Source organism: Tetrao urogallus (assembly GCF_951394365.1).
Source record: "Tetrao urogallus genome assembly, chromosome: 12".
NCBI lineage: Eukaryota > Metazoa > Chordata > Aves > Galliformes > Phasianidae > Tetrao > Tetrao urogallus.
This window is the reverse complement of record NC_136825.1, coordinates 11,160,429-11,180,865: the sequence shown is the minus strand read 5'-3', so window position 1 is coordinate 11,180,865 and position 20,437 is coordinate 11,160,429.

Genomic DNA, 20,437 nt, shown 5'->3' with positions numbered 1-20,437 from the left:
ATTTGATTCCAGTCTTTCCTGTAGTCTGTAGATTATAAAAAATATTTAATTTCAGCCTGTAATTAAAAATAAATCAGATTATGTAAGAATTTCAAGTCTTTGCAAAATATTTTAGACTTATTGGTCTGAGAAGGGTAAAATTTTCTGAAGCAGGGCTCCTGGTGGTCTGTATGTAGATGTTAATGGTAGGCTTCTTCTGCAAAGAATTGTGATTAATTTTAAAAACCGAGAGTCAGTTTTCCAGTTAAATATTGTGTGTTTTGCTGAGTAGAAGTTCATGGCTAAACTGTCATTGACTTCAATGGCAAAGATCCTAAAAGACCTGAAATTATGTGAGTTTGGGGAGTAATTTATTTTGTTCACAAATTGTCTGCGAGGAGATAGGCATTTTCTCATGTTGCTTTGCTCAGAATTATTTGCAGTGTTCTTCATGGAGTAATGCTTGGGCTGCTGACTGTTTGCATTGTAAACAGTTTGTTGTAAATATTCACGATGTTGATGAGTTGCAGTGGTCATGTGCTGGTGTTTACGTTTCCTCATTGGCTGATGGATGTAACTGGAAGCAGATGCCTCCCCTAATGCTCTCAAGAAGAACATCTATACTAAATGCACTGAAAACTCTGCTCCTCCTTGGGTTCTACTTGATTATAAAATAACAACAGTCAGCTTGTGCCCTCTGACCGGCTCTGGATGCTTCTGGTCTCGCCTGGATGGGCTGCAGGGCAGAGATGCTGGCCTTGCAGCACGGGGTGGGATGGTGAGCTCTGGCTTCTCTGCTGGGACTTCAGCCTCCCCTCTCTACTGGGATCTCACTCCAGCTGCCCTGCAGAGCCCTCCCAACTCTCAGCCTGCAGGCGAGGGGTTACAGCGTGTCTTGCTGCCAGCATGTTGCACCAGCCAGGACTTTAGGAATTACTATGTTTCAATGTTAGAGCTCACATGCAGCTCGCTGTTAATTTAAAGGTCTGTGAAGCTCCTTTTCTTTCACCCCCCGCAGGCTGGTTTGCTGGTTGACTCAAAGATCAAATGCAAAAGGGCAGGAGCAACATACAGCAAAGAAATGTTTACAGCATCAATGAGCATATATAAGAAATTGTCCTTATATCTCTTTGTCTCTGATTAGAAGTAAAACTTTGTTTAGGTTTCATTTCAAACTGTTTCAGCATAGTTTCTTTGCAGGGAGTGGCAGTTTCACTTTCTAGATTGTTTGTATTGAAGGCGACCAGACTGAATAAAACTGAGATTATTTTTGCACTGTTAGATTCTGGTAAAAGTGCTACCAAGGAGAGTGCAGGATCCTGGCTATCCGTGTTCTATTAGGGTTGTATTTAATTACGGCTCTTCCTTTTTCTCCAGGCACTCTCCAGCTTCCTGGACCACACACCAGAATGTTTGGCTGGTCACTGGTTTTTTTTTGGTTTTTTTTTTTTTTTTTTTTTTTTCATTCCTGCTGAGCACCCTCAATTCCACCTAAAGTGAATGGGAATTGCTGAAGCTCAGCACTCTCTAAATAAAGGCCCCTATTATCAGTGTCACTGTTTGAGATAATAACTTATGCCATACACAAAGAGTGAAATCACTGTGCTTTTTTAATTCCTTCATATGAGATTTTGCTTCTCTTTACTTTTCTCTACTGCTCAATGGTCCAGCTACATAGCATGGCTTTTGAAATAGGCAATGCCTTCTCTAATTAGGCACCATTGCAGTTACTGATGGATTCAGACAATTTTGTGTTCAAAGTTAATGAATGTTGGCTTTGATCAGCCTCTGACTGTGATTGGTAGCGGTAGTTTTATCCATGCTTTATACAAGTCACCCAAACCTCCTGGTTGTACAAAATTGAGCTAACAGTCTTAGAGGGAAAAAAAAAAAGTAATAATAAGTGAGCTATTGTCAGAATGCACCATTTGCAAGGAATCCAGCCTGAGTAGAAAAAGAGATGCAATGAAAGCATAGGAAACCCTAAGTGTTTCATCAGAATCTTAAGTATATGGTCAAAGGCTGTGCTGCAAAAGCCGTATGTGGAATTGAATTGAGCACAGGTGTCTTCCTCCTGCAAAAGCCACTTGGCTTTGCATCTCGTTCTGCTATCCAATCACTGGGAGTGACATTCTAGAAAAATGTGTCAAGCTCTAATAATCAGGCCGCCTCTAATGATCTCTGCAGCCATCTCTGTCTCCTGTCTGCACAGGGTTTCTAGAGCCTCGTATGTATGTCTGTCCCACGCCTCTCCACACTGCTGCTCTCTGGGATATGCGTTCTCTGCAGCAGAGCTCACATGGATCAAACTGAACCTGCGTGACCACTGTACTTGTGCTTTCCCCTGCAGAGTTTCTGATGAATTTGCATTCGGTGATTATCCCCTCATGCATGTCTCAGAAAGTCAGGTATCTCCACGTTGTCAGTTTTCCATCTGTAGCATGTGGATAATTATACTTTCCTGCCTCACATGGGTGTTGTGAGCACTAATTAGTTAATGTCTTTTCAGCACTTTTATCACACAAATACTAAGCAGTTATTGCTATAATTATTATTATTTCATATTATTTTGTTGTTCTTCATATAAGCAATTTTAGCACTTAGAGTTATCTCCAAACATTTGAACATATGACTTCATATATGTTAAATTACCATGATCTGGGAATGCCAGTAGGTCGGCCTGAAAGGTTGAAATGTGTTTTATGCTTGGCAGTTCACAAATACACATTGAAGCAGAATTTTCTTTAAAAATATGCCTCTGAAGCAATAAGATCATCCCACCAAACACAGAAATCCAGTGTCTGTAATATAATAAGGCATAACACGGTTTACATTAGTTGATTAATAGTGCGTGTTTGGGGTGTGCTGTGAGCACTGGAAAAAACTCAGTTGGCCAGAGGAAATGTGGGTTTGGACTTCAGTGGCTGAACTACAGCAGCAAGAATTCAGCAATGTGGTATTCCTGAGTTTGTGCCTAAATCACTGGACTTCCAGAGAATCTCGGATTCTCTTGAACTTAGGAAAAATTTGAGTAAGCTTTAAGGAGGAAAAAAACAACACCAAAACAAACCGAAAGCAAACAGACGAAAAACACCCCAAAGCCTTAAGCAAAAAGCAGAAAAGAGATGAAGCCATCATGTTTCTTTTGATTCATTGTGAAACGTACGCACCTACCCAGGGTCACCCAGGGGTGGTAAGCCTGGTCAGAATGTTTCCTCACTTACCATATCCAGCTCTGCGATTCCTTTGGCCTTGGGGTTTTCTACAAAGGATTTGGACTGCCCTATATTACATAACTGTCTTGTCTGTAAATCCTGCCCAAGTTTTTGCTCAGAGAAAGGAAATGTGGTGTGGGAAAGCTTTGTGCATGTAGAGGGCCCAGTTTCTGCAGCAGGCTTCCTTCTCAACTCCTGGAGAAGCCTTTCCATACAGTCTGGAGAAGGTATAGAAGGGTAATGGCATGGAGGATTCAAATTCCCAGAGCACAGTCCTGGGAATGAAATTCGAACTGTGCAGCCCCTTGGAACTGGACGCAGAACAAAGCAGATCTCTGGCAGGAAGCAGAAGAGCTGGCTGGTGTTAGGGAAGGATGGAGGCTGGCAGGTGGGATTGGGTGCCTTGAGACCCGTAGGAAGCTGCAGACTGTCAACTTCCGCTCCACAAAGACAGGAGAAAGGGATGCGGCTCAAACCTCAAGCCATCATTTTCTTGGAACCTTTTAAGAATCCATGAAAGCATGGCTGTAATTGGATTAGAGTTTGTGTGGAGGCACAGAGCCCCTGTGCAGATGTCCTTGACGTGCTGTTTGCTTCCCCTGTGGAGCAGCTCTGAATTTTGTTGGTGAGGAGAGGGCCATTGTGTGAGGCTGCTGCTGGAGATGGTGCTTTCTGGCTGGGCCTGGTGCTGCCTCCTGGCTGGCTTCCTGCTCCTGGCCCACACATAGGCCTCAAGTGGCTGGTTTGTCCCAGGGTGGATGGGCTGCCCGCCCTGTGTTGTGGCTCGGGGCGGGGAACGCTGCAGACTTGGGCACCGAAGAGATATGGAGGCCTTTTGGTGGTGATGTGGGAGAGGAGAGCTGTGGTGGTTCCATTCAGACAGGCTTGGCAGGGCTGTGAGATTAACCTTCCCAGCAAAAGCAATGGCTGCCCTGCTTGATTGAATGGATTGCACCTGGGTTTCCTTCATTCTGAGCTTTTCCCATGGGATTTTCTGCGGGGAAGGTATGATATCCTCCATACAATAACCTGTCAGGCTTGTGACAGCTATATAGTGCCTGGACTAGATTGCCTGCAAGTGAGGAATTTTGAGTTGTCTTTTCTCTTAGGATTGTCTGGGAGTGACTGTGAGGACAGAAGTACCCTTTTCTGAGGGATATTTTGAAAATGCTTGTTGGTAGGGTGAGGATATGTTGTATTTGATGTGGGTAATGTGGGAGAGTCTTGCAGCTTCTATGTAGAGCTAGGGAGGTGAATTGCAGAATTGGAACAGCTGTTACAAAATTCTTAGGCTTCAGTAAACTCAGTGCTAAAAGTTATTTTGAGTCCCCAATTAGGGTGGGAATAATTTTAAGTTAAATACCTAATTAAATACAGAGAAGATATATAATTTTGTAACGTGACAACTCATTTTTTGTAGCTGCCCATGCTTACATGCACACCGCGGTGTTTTATGGTTTGCACCTGAAGTTACTTACGCTCTATGCCCAGCAGCTGTATGAATATCCATTTAAGTGACCTTATAGTCAGTTTATTAGTGTTTTAGTGCCTTGTTGCTGTTATTTTTATCAGCTTAATCTATAAGAAGCTAATTTAAATAGTTTCATAAACTATATTTGAAAGAAGTCAGTTTAAAAAAGTTGAGAAGTTGTGGATACTGTCTGATTCCACTGGTGGAGTAATGGCAGTTTTTTCCCATCTTCAAGAAAGTCACAACGTAAGTTTTGGTGCTGAGGTTTTTTGTGGAGTTTTTTGTGTTTTCTTTTTAAGTGTTAGTTTATAATGATTTTTATATCATAGTTTGTACTGATGTATTGTTTTAGGAGACCAAGAGATATCTCTGCAGAGAAAAAATAGGTAAAGGTATAGAGCAAAAAGAGACATTTTTTTATGGTAAACCCCCCCCCCCCCCCCGACACACACGTACATATACATATATATATATATATATATATATAATAATAATTATATACATTCATATATATATATATATATATAATTTCGGTTCCTTCCCCCCCCTCTCCAGCTGTATTGTTTCGTCTGATAAACAGCTATCACACCTCTGTCTGACACTTGTCATTCTTACAGTATCAGAGTTCCAACAACTCACATGCTCAATACAGTAAACTATTTAATTGGTATCAAAATTAAATGCATGTGTGGATTATCTGGAGGGAAGTTTTTTAGTCCGTACAATCACAGCAGGCAACATTTATTAAGAAGTCATTATCAGTATTTTATTTTGTGATTGTGCCTAGGTGTTGTGTTGTTGTGGTAAACAAACATGAATCAAATACCAACTTTCCAATGCTTTCCAAGTGTGATATTATGTGCCTGTGTCATGAAAGAGCTGATCATCCTACTGGAAAAACAAAACAAGAAAAAACAAACTTTATTAATTAAGCATGTATTTTATGTGTTTGTATCTTTTTTGTTTTAGCACAGGACAAATTCTGTCGTATCATCAGTGAACACAGCCGAAGTAAAAGCGGCCCGCATTTAGTTTGAGTGAGAAACACCGTAATAGACTGAGCTGCTATTATAGAAAGTTTATTATTATTGGTATATAAACTAGCTGGGGGCTTAAACACAGAGCAGCTGGGTAATTTAGCTAGCTCCTGGATCCAATTAAAAAAATCTATGTTCTGTCCACAGTAGGGGAATGGTCATAGCTGAGAAACTACAATATATTAGATTGTACCACACCTGTGGCATGTTCACCGTTATAAACTGTGTAGGCTGTAGAAAACATTAAATCCTCTCATTACTGCCTTGCATAAGACAGACACTTCAAGCAGTTCCACATTTATCTGAGATTACCAGTTAAACTCATTAAAAAGCAACTAGGTCTCGTTCACTCAATTGGATATTTTCAGGATTTTGGTGTGCTTTGTGATTAACAACAGTGTGTCTTTGATTAGGGAGGCTCCTGACTTCTGACTTTCAGGGTTCTAGTGATCTGGGTGCATCTTAGGTGACGGGTATTTTGTTAACTCTTAGACTCTGTGCTGGTGAATTTAAAGTTCAGAAACCATGATCTCTTTATTTCCTTTGAAGAAGTACTGGAGCATGTACTTGGGGCTCTAGCCAAGCTCGGCTCTGACAGCAAGAATAGGTTGCTGGTGGAAAAAGTCATTTGGAAACCTCGTTATTATTACTGTTTCCCTTTTGTTTATACCAAGTAAATGAGGAAAAGAAACTGAGATTTATAGCCAGGTAGCTCTATGAACTTCTCATCAACAGTATCCTGGTTTCCTTCTAATGGTTTTTTTTTTTTCCTATTTAACTTTTTTTCCCAGACTTTTTCACATGAAGTTGCACACTTGTTGCAACTTACTAAAGCCTCACTAGTTTCCTTAAACCTGTAAGTAACTTAGCCAGCGTGCTATTAATGAAGTGATATTGGTGGATTCCTCTGTTCAGAAACAGGAGTGCTTTTGGGATGCCAGCTGAAAGTTGTAAGCTTTCCTGGATGAGGGCTCTTATTTTACCATCTCCTTAGCCGCAGTGCGGGGCTCCTGATCGGAATCTGGCCAGTATCAGCTAAGATGTTCAGGCAGCACTGTAATACAAATAAGAATAATAACGGTATTTAACATTGCTTTTTTCATAAATCAATCGAAGTCAAAGCAGCAGGCATAACTAATATTCTTTACAGTCAGATAGGACTACATCTCTTTCATAAAAAGTGTTTTTCTGCAATATTTAAGCATTGTTGGCAACAATCATCAATATTAATCCTTAACAGCAACATGATAACCAGGCTTGCAGATAAAATGGCTGTTAAAAAAGTAGGAAAAAAAGGAATAATAGGATTGTGGAATTTTAATATTCTCCAGCTATTTATTAAAAAGTACTTATTTAGTATGTGTTTATTTCTAATAATCAACTGTAACATTACTTTGCAAAAAACTGTAATTGCTTCTTAATTTCAAATCCCAGTCTCTTTGTGCTGTATACAAAGGTAGGATATTTCTGTACTTATTGTTCACAGCACTCTGTGTAAAAAATCACGTTCATTTCAAGAAGCTGTTATGGTATTGATTCTGGTAAAGACTTCCATTAACTGACCAATCTAAATCTCATAAGTGATGTCAGGATAGTTATGCATTTGCTTGGTTCAAGTATTCAGCCATTATGTTAGAATGCAGGCAGTGTCTGAATATGGCTGTTAAATTATTTCTAAATACCGAACCAGAACAGCTTAACAGTTCTGCAGTTTGAGACTGACACAAAAATGACAATCTGCCACCTCTTTGTTTTTTAAATATTAACGTTGTATTGGGATAGTATTTTTGGAGTAAAAACCTGTGGCAAGAGAGGATAAGTGACATAAACAAAGGCAGCTGGGCTGCATGAAATAATGGAACAATAAGGCCCTTACAGCCGTTCTCATCACTCCAGTATGTTAATTAGCATTCTGTTGTGGCCGCAACACTGAAAACATGTAATCTGTATTGGTGTACTGTACAGCTGTGAACACACATTCTTTTTTGTTAGTCCCTGGAGTTAGCCTTGCCATTGGCATATGTGTGTGGGCCAAAAGTCAAACCATCACCGCTTAAATGCCACGCTATAGAAACAAAATATATTTTATTTATTCCCACCATAACCTCTGATGTAATCTGGTTACACAGTTCCTGCTTTACTTCTGAATTTTTTTGGTACCCTTTTCTGTGTGCACGTGTGTGTGTGTGCGTGTATGTGGGCAGTGTCTGCGTGTGCCCGCACAGAAGTGTATGTGGGGCCAAACTAATAATCTAGAATAAGTGATTTAGGAAGATAAAATGTGCCATAAATAAATAAAAGCTTGTTCTTCAATAGGACAGTTTAAAAAGTCTCTCATGAGGGACATTACAGCTATATTTTCATTTTTGTGGAGAAAGCTAATTCGGTATTTGTATTCTTATTTTTATTAAAGAAAAATAGTTCAGAAAGCAGCAGTGCTTTAATGAATTCAGCTGCACAGGCATGGCACATTTGCATTATTTTGATTTTGATACAAACGTCAAAAAACAGTGAAAGCAGGATGGAAAAAATGTGATGAAGAAAAAAAACTTTGTCATTTATGCAGCCTTTTCAAATAAATCATGGCGATGTCAGGATATCAACCTGGTGTGTGGAAATTAACCTTCCTTGACCAGGGGTTAGCAGAGGACTGCCTAAAAGGGATTGGATCAGGTGGCATTCATCCACCATTTGAGGAGCCTGGTACTTCTTTGTAGTGCTCTTGTAATTTAGAAGCATGCTGACCAAACGCACAGGTATTTACATAGAAAAAAGGCTGCCTTTTGGAACATAAAGTGGGTTTAAAATTAGGAAATAAGATTTTTAGTATTTCCTCTCGTGTGTATATACACAGTGAATATTCACTTGCCCAAACAGTCTGCTGGTATCCATTTATTACTTCATTGTGATGATTTCTAAACTCAAACAGAAAAACAGAAAAAAAAAAGAGGTAGGAAAAATTTTTCTTCGAAAATAACTTGCAGTGCTCTTGGGTGAATACATCCTTTATCCATACTCAGATGATAAGAGTGAAGGCTTAGCTCATATTTCTGCACTAATCTACTTCAAACCTGATCTTGAAAAATTACCCTCATTGCACAAAGAAAATACAGCATTTAAGTCACCATGCTGATCAAATTTGGTTCTGCTTTTTGACTCTGGAGGGAACAAATTGTTTGGCGATTCTGTGATGTGAACCAGCGTCCGCTAGGAAACTAAGTAAGTTTTTTGTTTAACCACTTTCATTCTTTCTTTCCCAAGGAGATCGTAACTCTCTCAAGGAGACAGATAGTTGATTACAGAATCATATTTGTATGCAAAGTATTGAAGTTTTTTTGTTTTTCTGAAAAAACAAGCAAACAAACGCAGTGTTTTTATATGCTGCTGATAGCATGAATAGAGATACTAAATATTTAGATTTCATGCTTCCGTTACTGTTTTTATGGAAGTAAAAATCAGGAATGCTGCTTTAAAAATTAAATTTCTACAGAAATAAAATACAAGCTGTCAAAAAGGGAACAAGAACAACAACAACAATGTTAGTAGCTGTCTGAATTTGTCTTCGTAGTGGTAAAAGTAGATCATTAATAGAAGAATTTTAGCTCCAGATGTGGCTATACTATAATAGAGCCTTATAAATGCTACAGAAAGAAAAATTGCTTGGAACGAATGAGAACCAAATCAAGAGCACACCTGGGTTTGACAAAGATTGCATTTACTGACTGCTGTGCTATCACATTACAGAGAAAGACCAAGTCTTTGGGAGCAGCTGTAGAGAAAGGCCTGGCAAATCTGCATGCAAATAGCAGCACATTGTTAACTTAATCAGATGCCGAGGAAAAGATGTGCCAGACCATGAGGATGATCTATAAACAAGTGCAGAGTCCAGAGAGATTGTGCGGGCTAGGCAGATTAAAAAGGTATACCACAAGGGTTCTGTCCTTGGGTCAGATTCTCGTCTTTTATGTTGCCTGAAGGTTACTGCCATTCAAGCTAACTTATCACAGTGTTTGTTATCGGCCATTGTAGTAAATTTGTCAAATAGTACCCGATTTGTTCTTTGCACGGATATAAATAATTGCATATTATTTTGGGAGTTTGGTAGCTCTTTGTTCCTCGGTGGTAGAGATACGGGTATTATTTTGTGAAGGAACAGTGTGTGATTTCATAACTCCCATTAAATAATATTACTGTATAAATGTCCCAGTGTAGTAAGATAAGAAATACTGCGATATACTGTAGAAAGAGACAGATCTTCTATTAAAAGGAAATCTGTCTTACGAAGTGAAGTGCCCTGACTAAAATTATCTTAAGAAAGTGAAAGACACCTGCTCTTTCTATCACTTATTAAAATTAACGGGAATATATGTTTAAAATCTTCTCTAAGTCTAATATTATAAAAAAATAAAGAAGTAATACTATTTAATCACCCACAGCTTAATAGTGCCTTAGTTGTTTACTGCCATTGCACTAATTGCTCTGTACTAATGTGTTTTTGTGTGATTTCCAGTAGTGCTAAAAGAACTGAGATCCATAACCAATTAAATATAGTGTTTTTATGTTAAAAATATATCTGCCGTAGTCTAGCAAATGAACACTGGTGTTCTTTAAAAAACAAGAAAGATTTGGCAGTTGCATAGTTGCAGAGTAACAGATATTTTTCACTGCATCTTTTCCATAGTGACACTGGAGTAATTTTTATGAATAAGCAAACTGCAGAAAGCTGTGCATTTTATATTATATTATGGGCCAGAATCTCCTCTCAGACTGTTATAAATCAGGTATAACTTTATTAAAGAGGGAGAATTTACACCCGTCTGAGAGAGGTAGACTCGGGCATTTTGTTTCTGCAAAAGGTTTTTCCTTTTTTTGGAAACCCAAGTTTTAAAATCTGCAATACAGACGCATCTCAGCTGAGCACGTGTGCATAAATATTTCAGTTCTAGCTGCTGCGCGGAGGGGTGCACACGGGGCTGGGCAGGTAACCTGACTGGGAGACGGTGCTTGCATGCCGGGCTGCATCACTGGGAGCATGACCGAAATGATGTGCGGAGACTTGTCGGAGGGGAAGCAGCACCATTTATATAGTGTAGCATACCCTGCCAGAGGGTTAATTGAGTAACATTGTTGTTGGCTCCAGAAGGAGCTCGCTGCCTGAGACAGGGCACCGCAGTGGAGACTGTGAGGGTGAGCGAGGTGAGGGGAAATTGGACATAATAGCATTAATAATAATAATTAAAGACTAAGAGTAACAAAAGAACACATAACTAATACACCAGTCTTTTGCTTTTTATTACAAAATTAATATTCATATGAATGCTATCAGAGCTATTCAGTATTAAACTGGTAAGACAAAAGCCACACTGTACTGTATTATATGGTGTATTACACGATGTTTGTTTCTGTGGATTTTGACCAGCTGAGAGCAAACTAACAGCACTACCAGATACTTTGTTTCCAGGTCTCCAGCACAAGGCCCTCAGTCAGCACAGGATCCACAGACCCACAGAGTGGCAACACACTTCACTTTATATGGGGGGAGGTAATGAGATCAATTAGATCCTCATCCATTGAACTGTAGACAGCTGTTGATGCATAATAATCATCATTAGAGATGGGTGAATGTGGGATACTTGACTTGCCAGACTACCCGCAGGTATTCTAAAAATGCCAGACTTAACTCTTGAGTATTTTGAGTACTTGAGGCCAGCATTTTCTCTGAAGTCTCTCCTGGGACTATTGATCATAAAAGAAGAAAAAGGTACATCTGAGAGGAAGGAACTGCCAGACTGTTTTCAGGGCTGGAGAAAGTTGAGCGGATGAACTCTGCCAGCTGCTCTGTGAGCACCACTGTCTTCAGCAGACATGCTCTTCTCATTCACCATAAGAATCTACCCTCTTAGCCTGTTCCAGTGCTTCACTACCCTTATCGTAAAAAATGTGTTCCTTACATCCCTTTTAGAATCAAAGAATCATTAAGCTTGGAGAAGGCCTCCAGGATCATTTAGTCTAACCGTTAAAACCATCACCATCATGCCCACTAAACCATGTCCCTAGGTGCCACGTCTACACGTTTCTTGAACACAAGAAGCCATTTTAGTTTGAAACCATTTCACTTTGTCCTATCACAACAGACCCTGCTGAAGAGTTCCTCCCCTTCTTTCCTATAGCCTCACTTTAGGTACTGGAAGGCCGCTATCAAGTCTCCTCAGAGCCTTCTTTTCTTTAGATTGAGCAGCCCCAGCTCTCCTTGTCCTTGCAGGGGAAGTATTCTATCCCATGGATCATTTTTTATGGCCTCCCTCTAAATGTGCTCTATCAGGTCCACATCTCTCCTGTACTGAGGACTTCACATCTGGATACAGTTCTCCAGATGAGATGTCACCGACACAGAGAGGCAGGATCACCTCCATTACCCTGCTGGCCACACTGCTTTTGATGCAGCCCAGGTATGGTTGGCTTTGTGGGCTGTGAGGGCACACTGCTGGCTCATATCCAGGTTGCCATCCACCAGCACCCCCTAGGCCTTTCTGGCAGAGCTGTACTCCATCCTTGTATCCCCTAGCTTGTATAGGTAGGGGGGTTTGCCATGATCTGTTGCAAGACTTTGTCCTTAACTTTGTTGAACCTCATGAGATTTTCCTGGGCCCACTGCTTGAGCCTTTCTAGGTGTCTCTGTATGGCATCCATCCCTTGATTGTGTCCTGTAACCTTACAAGGATTTCATTTTGAGCTTTTAAACCTCCCATAGGTTTTATAAGTGCCACCAGCATGACCAGAAAATGCAGTCAATGTAATCAGCATAATTCCTGGTTATTAATTTTAGGCTCTCCTCTGAAGTCTCGATAAACGAGGCGGTGGAAGAGACCATTCCTGCAGAGTATGTATGATACATATCATTATTTATAACTTTTCACTTCTTTTTTTGGTGGGTTTATTTTATTTATGTAAACACCCTTAAAATAGGTGTAAGTTTCTAGTGTAATATGATGATATCTAACTGGTTAGTCATCTTAGTATGTATGGGAGCTTAATACAAACAGTATTCCTGGAGTAGTGGAAATGAGAATGAAAGCAAATGTGTGCAAGAGAAGAAAATGTGTATGAGATGAGATATTCTGAATCTTAGTCTGGGTTTTTTGTCATGGCTTCAGCCATTTTCTTGTGTCCTTTACTGATGTTGGTCTTGTTTTGGAAAATAATACTGAACGTATCTTGCAGGTGGTTGTAAGGCTCAATTTGTTAATGTTTGTACAACGCTCTGAATATATGAAGTGCTGTGTAAGTGTAGTATGTAGTATTAAATCCCCGTGCATCACTTCTTTACCCTCAGTAACAGTGCAGAATTTGCTTTTTCCTCTTATGGACTAGTTGAGTTAGAAAGGAGAAGGAAACAGATATAATAGTTATAGCAACTGGCAAAACAAATCAGCTGGCAAAATGTGCTCTATTCTACATGCACACATTTGGGTGGATGGTCACACAGTACCAGCGTGCAAATATTTATCTGTTTGCAAAGAGAATATCAGGCTTTAATGTCCAGTGATGCAAACTGTTATTCTTGTAAACACTGCTGGGTTTCTCCTATGCATAAAGACTGTTTTTAAGACTAATGGTAAGCAGAAAAAGAACCCAATGTATTTTATTAGATTGAATTGCCTATACTGGTTTTATGGCCTAGCACTTTTTTGGTAGATCAACTAGTTGATTGCACTTGAAGGTTGAACCCCACACAGTGGTCTTTCCTTAGATTTGTTTTTATGTGCAAAACCAAATTAAGAGTGTGTACTTAAAACATACTGAATATCTGGTACAGTGTCCAGATAACAGGTAATAGGAATTTCTCATTTCTGTTGATGGTTGCACTGCCATCATCAGTTTGGTTATAGCAGTTGTTCCTTTCTTGCTGATCAGCTTTATTTCCTGTTCTTGGATAATCTCACTCATTCGGAGGACGGTAAAGACAGCCATCTTCTTGAAAGCTGGTAAAATGGAACAAATGAAAGTGATGAAAGAAGGCATCAGGCTCGGCATTGTCTGTCTGGCATGGCTGAGCTGGAGTTCAGACACTGCTTTAGAGATTTCACCGTACTCATATCTGTCAGTATGAAGTATTGTGAGACAGTATCGGTATCATCTGGGTAAGAGCCAACAATGAAAATGCGGTTTGAACTTGTAAAACTTCAATGCATTCATTTAGCAGAAGATATTTTACCTTCCTGATTCTGGATTATTTAGTCTATTCTAGCCATAGCAGTGGAAGGCAATGTGGAAGCCTCGCAAGTGCAAAACAACTTTTCTTAAATTGACTTAGAGAAGCTTTGGGCACGGTGTAAGCAGAGCATGGCAGAACCCTGGCGTCAGGTCTGGACAAGTGCATGAATTTTGTTTCTGTTGTTGAATTTTAACTAGTACCTTGTTCTTACAAGTAATCATGTTGTTTTGTGGAACTGAAAAATGGGAAAATCTTCCACATGAGAAAGCGATTCAGCAGGAGAATGTGAGACCTTTGCATTCTGTGATCTTCCCTCTGGTGGTATTATCTTCCAAATTGAATTTATTTTCCTTTTTTTTTCTTCTTCTTTTTTTTTTTTTTTTTTTTCCTTCTTCCCACTAGCTTCATAGCTGTAATATTGAATGAATGTATCAACAGGTGTCTAGCTCTGAGACTCCCGTATCACTTGGCAGTTCACTCTGTAAGAAGTGAAAGAAAATGCAGTAAGAGCAGCGATGTCCATTCGGCTCAAGATGTGCCATGTTTCTCCTTTTTATAACAAAAGTTATAACATCACATTTTGGTCACAACAGTCAGCTATTAATATAAGGCAAGCAACATTATGGTTATAACTGGTTACAAGTTACAATTACACAGGTTACCACTGTGAGGAAAATTAATTGGCAGTATTTTCTTAAGGTTTTTGCCAACTACAAGAATTGAAAGAACAAGAGTTCTTTTATGTCCTTCCCCTATTGCTCCAGCTCTTCCCAGATAATTCCAGTCATTCACCTCTCCAAGTCAGAAACATTCTAAATTAATCTAAAGAGGGAGTTGATCATCACCAAGTAATTATAATCAGAAGCAAGATTTGAAATGCAGTCTTCCAAGGTGATGCAGTTATTCCCGGGTGTCAAAGCAAATCTCCCTCTTCTCCCAGTTCACTGTGCCCAGACTGGGAGGGCAGCTAGAGCCTGACCCCAAAGAACAGTGATGTATTCTGATAGTCCACTGGTGTTGGAAATGGAACAGGATGGGAGTAGTTGGGAACTCACAGTGTCTACACCAATTAACTCCATTGTTATTAGCTGTGATTGAAGCTGGCGTTTTTGTGGTCCATCCTGCCTGTCTTTCAGGTCGTCTGAAGACCCACCTTGTGTCTGAGTTAAGCTTCTGTCAGGTGGCATTTTTTTTTTCCTCATTCCAAGGGGGAGCAGCATTCATAAAATGCAAGACTGGAAGGTACCACACATCTTAAATTCAAGTTTCAAACAGCTCTGTTGTCCAGGATGAAGGATTTCAGATTTTATTTTTAATTTGACTATTCATTCAAAGAATGCATGGGGAGTATTGGATGTGAAGTATTCCATTTTACATGGATACTCTCCATTGGTCCTCTCAGGCACTAGTGGCTATATAAAGACAGTGCTGAATACCTGATATTTATGATCTTGACAGTCAACTATACATCCTCCCCATTTTATTCTGTGAGTAGTCTTTGTTAAGCACAACTGTTACATACAGCCTTTTAAAAAATCTCATTGTGGGAATACAGCAGTAGAGAGCAGATACAGCGTGTGGGACTTCCAAACTTCTGGTGTTTCAGAACTGCTTAATAAATGTCAGTGAAGCACGGTCTATTGTAAACATACGAAATTGCATTAATGACTATTTATTACTTTTTTCCAATTATTTTGTTGCTAAATGTGTTTCTGCTAGCAAAAAAAGCACATCGGAATGGTATAATATTGCTTCCTTTGTTGATCTGAGACTCGTAAGAGGGTAGATCATTATCAGTCATATTATAAATGTTCATTTCTACTTGTGGTACTCATTTGACTGCCTTTACTGTTCCTGAAGTTTCACCCAGGCTCTGATAAGGTCTCTTAGAGGTGCTGCTAGCACGTTTTCACTGGGCTTTCTTTCTAGATGTGAAATAGATTTTATTTATTTATTTATTTATTTATTTATTGCAACATTCTGGTCCAGAGAGAGCTACTGTCTAGCCTTGGCCATCTCTACACTGCAGTGCTCTAAGTCCAAATTTTGTGTGTTTAGCAATCCCTGTAGTTCCCAGTGACAGACATTTTTAATTTTTTTTTTCCTTTGGTTGTGACATGGATTGAATTCCCATTCGTTATCTTCACAAAAAGTGATGGCTTATTTTTCAAAGTACCAATTGGCAAAAATTTTGTGGATGACTGTTTTTGATGATGATTATTTTTGTCGATGGATTATTTGCTATGCTCTAAAAGAGCTCCCCAGGCTTTGACTCCCGATGTTGTCCAGGCAATTGAGCTGGTATACCATAGCCTGTTTAACTGGTCTCGTGAGAGACTGTTTGCCTGCTCACTCACTTAAATTGGTGTTAGTGTAGTGTGTGGAGTGGAAAGACTCCCTTCGGTTAATGCAGTGTGTCCAAGATCAGGGGTTTTACATTTTGTGTGTTTGTTTTTTACATGGTTTCCCTACTTAAAAACTACTGTTGGTGGGTGACTACTGGCATTCTGCTGGATAACTTCAGAAAGCCATAGCCTTGCAGAATAGATCATGTCACAACATTAGAGATAGAATTGCATCCGGTGTCTGTTGTTGGCTTTTGTTCTGTCAAGGCTAGAAAAATGCTAACTGATCTGATAAGCAGTTAAAACATTATCTAAAACAGGGGCATGAAACGAGCTGGATTTGTACTCATAGCTCAGTAATGGCAGAAGTGTGCATGATCAGATACTTCTGACCTCTACCAGTGGGCTGTTGGCCCGTCTGCAGCTTGAGTTTTTGCTGTTATCAGCTGTGCTGCCAGGGTTGATGGGAGCCAGCTCTTCTAAGCCATGGCCAGCTTGCTGGGACCAGAGACCACTGGGCTTCTCAGTGCAGATTTCAAGCAGAATGGCAACTGGCACAACGTTGTTGCTTTGGCACCCTTCAGTCATTCAGGTTCTGTTCTTTATCCCTCTCTTCCCAGTTTTTGTCTTGTCTTGCCAAAGAAATGTGGCACTGGCAGAATCTTCCATTCTGGGCAATTATTTTAGGCACTCTCTGCCAGGAGACCCAGAATTAGGGTTTTTCCTCAAGTTTGTTCCAGAAAAGACTCTGAGAAATAATGAGGCACAAGGATTAGTTGGCTTTGGTGTTGGCATTCCTAAGACCATGTTTATTGGCTCACTTTAGAAACTTAACTTAAACTTAAGACCAGTCCAGCAAAGGATTAGTCTCTCTTGGGACTGCAATCCCTATCGTATCAATGCATTTAAGTTGCTTCTCTCTGGAGAAGCCAAAAAATATTAGCAGTAGCTTCTTGCAACAGGTTTCTCCAAATGCAAGCTGAATGCGAAGATGAACTTTGGGCATACATTTTTTTCCCCTGAAAGTTATTTTGGTTGGCAAAGTAAATTGAAGCTTTTTGCTTTTGTGATAATTCCCTGCTTAACTATGAGAAATCTAGTTTGATCTGAGGCCCCTGTATGGCCTCCTCTGAGTGACTTCCCAAAAGTGATGGTTTTTTTCTTGCCTGGAGTGTATGTTCTCCCTAAACCTCATTTCAGAGATTCAAGCAGAAGTTGTGAATTTTTGTGGAGCCTAATTGGAAGACTGGAATTTGTACTTAAGTTTACGTTTAACATGTTAAAGATATATTCAACAGCAGAAAGAGAAAAAATATGCTACCCCGTTATCTTTAGACTGCCTTAGAGAAAGCAGTGAGTTGTACATTTCTCTGCTTCTCAGTTTGGGTAGGAAACCCAGGGCACTTAATGTCCCAGGCTAGGGTTGCAAATAAGCACTACAGGTTCTCTGGGACGGCTGCTGAGCCTTGGCTCTCAGTTCTTTGATTGACCTTGCAGTAGCTGCTTGAATCCTCTGTCGAAAGTGAGCACAGTGCTGTTGAATATTCTGCACAAGATTGGGGGGCAGTGGGAAGTGGGAGGAGGTGGGGGTGTTCCTGTAAAAGTACTGGTTTAGTAGCTGCGCGATTAGGCTTTACTGTCTGTAGTCCCTACTATACCTCTGAAGCACTTGTATGGAATGGATGCTTCAAATTAAGTATGACCTGGTTGTCCAATCCCAATTACCTAAAGAATCCCTCAATTTGCTTAACAATTCCCTCACAGCTATTATGGCTCTGACTGATTGTCCCCAGGACTCTCTTAGGCTTACAGCTAATGTAATTGATTCTTCAGTAGTAGCCTGAAGGGCCATTTGGCTTCAACTGTGGTCCAGAGCCTTTTTTTCTTTCTTTTTTTTTTTTTTTTTTAAACTAAGTTAAAAGAATGGTTATTTTTTTTTAATGGTTCTAGTTTTGGAGGGTGGGAGTGGAGGAAATCATCTGGACATGGCTTGGAACAGCAGTCCTTGTCAGATGGAGAAGCATTTTCATTGAGCTCTCAGCTGAATTGGCTTTGGGTGGAAAGTCTATGCAGTCTCCAAACTCAAATATGGGTGAATAAGAGCTGAAAAAGAGCTATTGTGAGAGTTTTATTCTGATGTTTTTAGCTCTTTCTTTTTCTTAGTCTAAATGGTATGAATGTGGTTTTTTTTTTCCTAGACCTGAATGAATATCAGCCATGATAGATTCCCCATTTCAGTTGCGACAAGACTATAAGTCCTCAAATACTCTCATTCAAAGTGACTGTATACGAGCATTGATTATTAGGTTTTGGAGGAGGTCTTTGGCACAGTAAAGTGTATCATTCTGTCATCATCAAACCTAATCGGGCTAAATCATAAGAATTTGGCTTAGCCCGCAGAAGACTGTTTTAGCTAAGCTACATTTGCAAAGGCGATCATCGAGTCTCATGCTGTTATGTCAAGATCTTACATTCTAAGGTGCAGTCTAAACTTTTTGGACACACACTTTTCACTGGGGAAAAAAGAATAGCTATAGATACAAAATCCCATGGAAAGTGTTAGCCCTCTTCTTGTTTCCCCACCAATCTCACAAAGCCATAACTGAAGTATCTCGTGGACGTAGCAAGATATCAGTTGAAAACAGGTAACAGAAAATATGTTTTACACGGTGAGTGATGAACTTCTGGAACTTGCTGCCAAGGCAGGCTGACAGCATCAGCAGGCTCAGAAAGGGATTAGACAGATTCATGGAAAACAGCTCAATAAACAGATAATAATAAACAGGTCAATAAACAGCTACAAAAAATACCATAGCTTTGAGTCATGAAGGGCACTAACTTCCTACGTATCTAGAACCTTAGAATTAAGGTGTTTAGACTCTACCTTGTGAAGAAAATAAAGAGATGCTCAGAATTTATTTTTAAAGGGTATAAATGGTATTTCTAAGCTTCACAGTTCCTGCTGGTGTGGGTAATGAAAACGCTTCATGGGTTTACACTACTGAGCTAAACCAGTGCCTCCTTCTTTTCTCTTATCTTTGATTGCCCATAGAAGGAACATTGCACTGTGTTTGGGAAACAATAGAGAACAGGTATTTGAACAGTTAAGTATTAGAAGGAGGGAGGAAGAGAAGAAAGTCTGTTTGTACAGGGGTCAAAGTGAAAGATTACCGTCAGTTGCTTTTTTACCTAAAATCTGTAAGGGAGTAAATGTTTGTATTTGTGAGAGTTCCTAAATGAATGATTCACTAAAAATGTTGAGATCTCTAGAGCTCAGTCGGTCTGTGACAATGCTACATTCTCAAAAATGTCTTCAAGTCCAGAAGTATATTGAAAGCGTGCCTCTAATTGAGACAGTCTGGGACTTTCCTGAGTATCAGAGGACCCCACCACAGTGTTAGTGACATCTGTGCTCAGACACTTCTCTCTCCATTTCCCAGACCCCAAGCCCTCCAATAAAGGGAAAAAAAAAAAAAGAGAATGCTGGGCAGGGCAGCAGAGTATATGTTGTCTATATCGCTTAATGCGTTTTTAAAAGATGATGTCAACATTAATTACTAAAATGATGTACTTGCCAGCAGAATAATGCACAATATTCACCACCTCACTTCCATGTGTAGCCCATTAATTAATGTCTTTACAAAATGAACCTTGTAAGTAACAATTTGGTCTTGATTCCTGTAAAGTGATTTTGAAAAACAGTGTTCATATTGAAGCAACAGTCTTGCTAGGTGCTCTTCAGTGAAATGCTCAGTGTAGGTTGCTTGTATTCTGGAATGCTATTTTTCCTGCACAAGGTAAGAGAATGCCATCTAAGAGACTGTCCATGCTCCTTTCTCACACGGTGAATGTAGAGATCTTGAGAGGATTTCTTTCTTTTTTTTTTTTTTTTTTAAGGACAGGTCCCTTATCTGTAGGTAGATGAAGTGCTGGAGCAGCTCCCAGTAGATGAGATGGAAGAAATCCCTAAAAAAGAGGGGAAAAAAAGAAGTTGCAATAAGAACAGTAACCTATATTGTAATCTGAAAGATGAGTGTCTCTAGCCATTACTAGCTGTATTTATTTACCAATTACGTTTTCCTCATCTGCTGTTCTTTCTGTACCTGTAGAATGACTCAATATGCCTGAGGTTTCAAGAGCATTGAGCAAACCTGTTTTCTGATTAAAAACTCGCT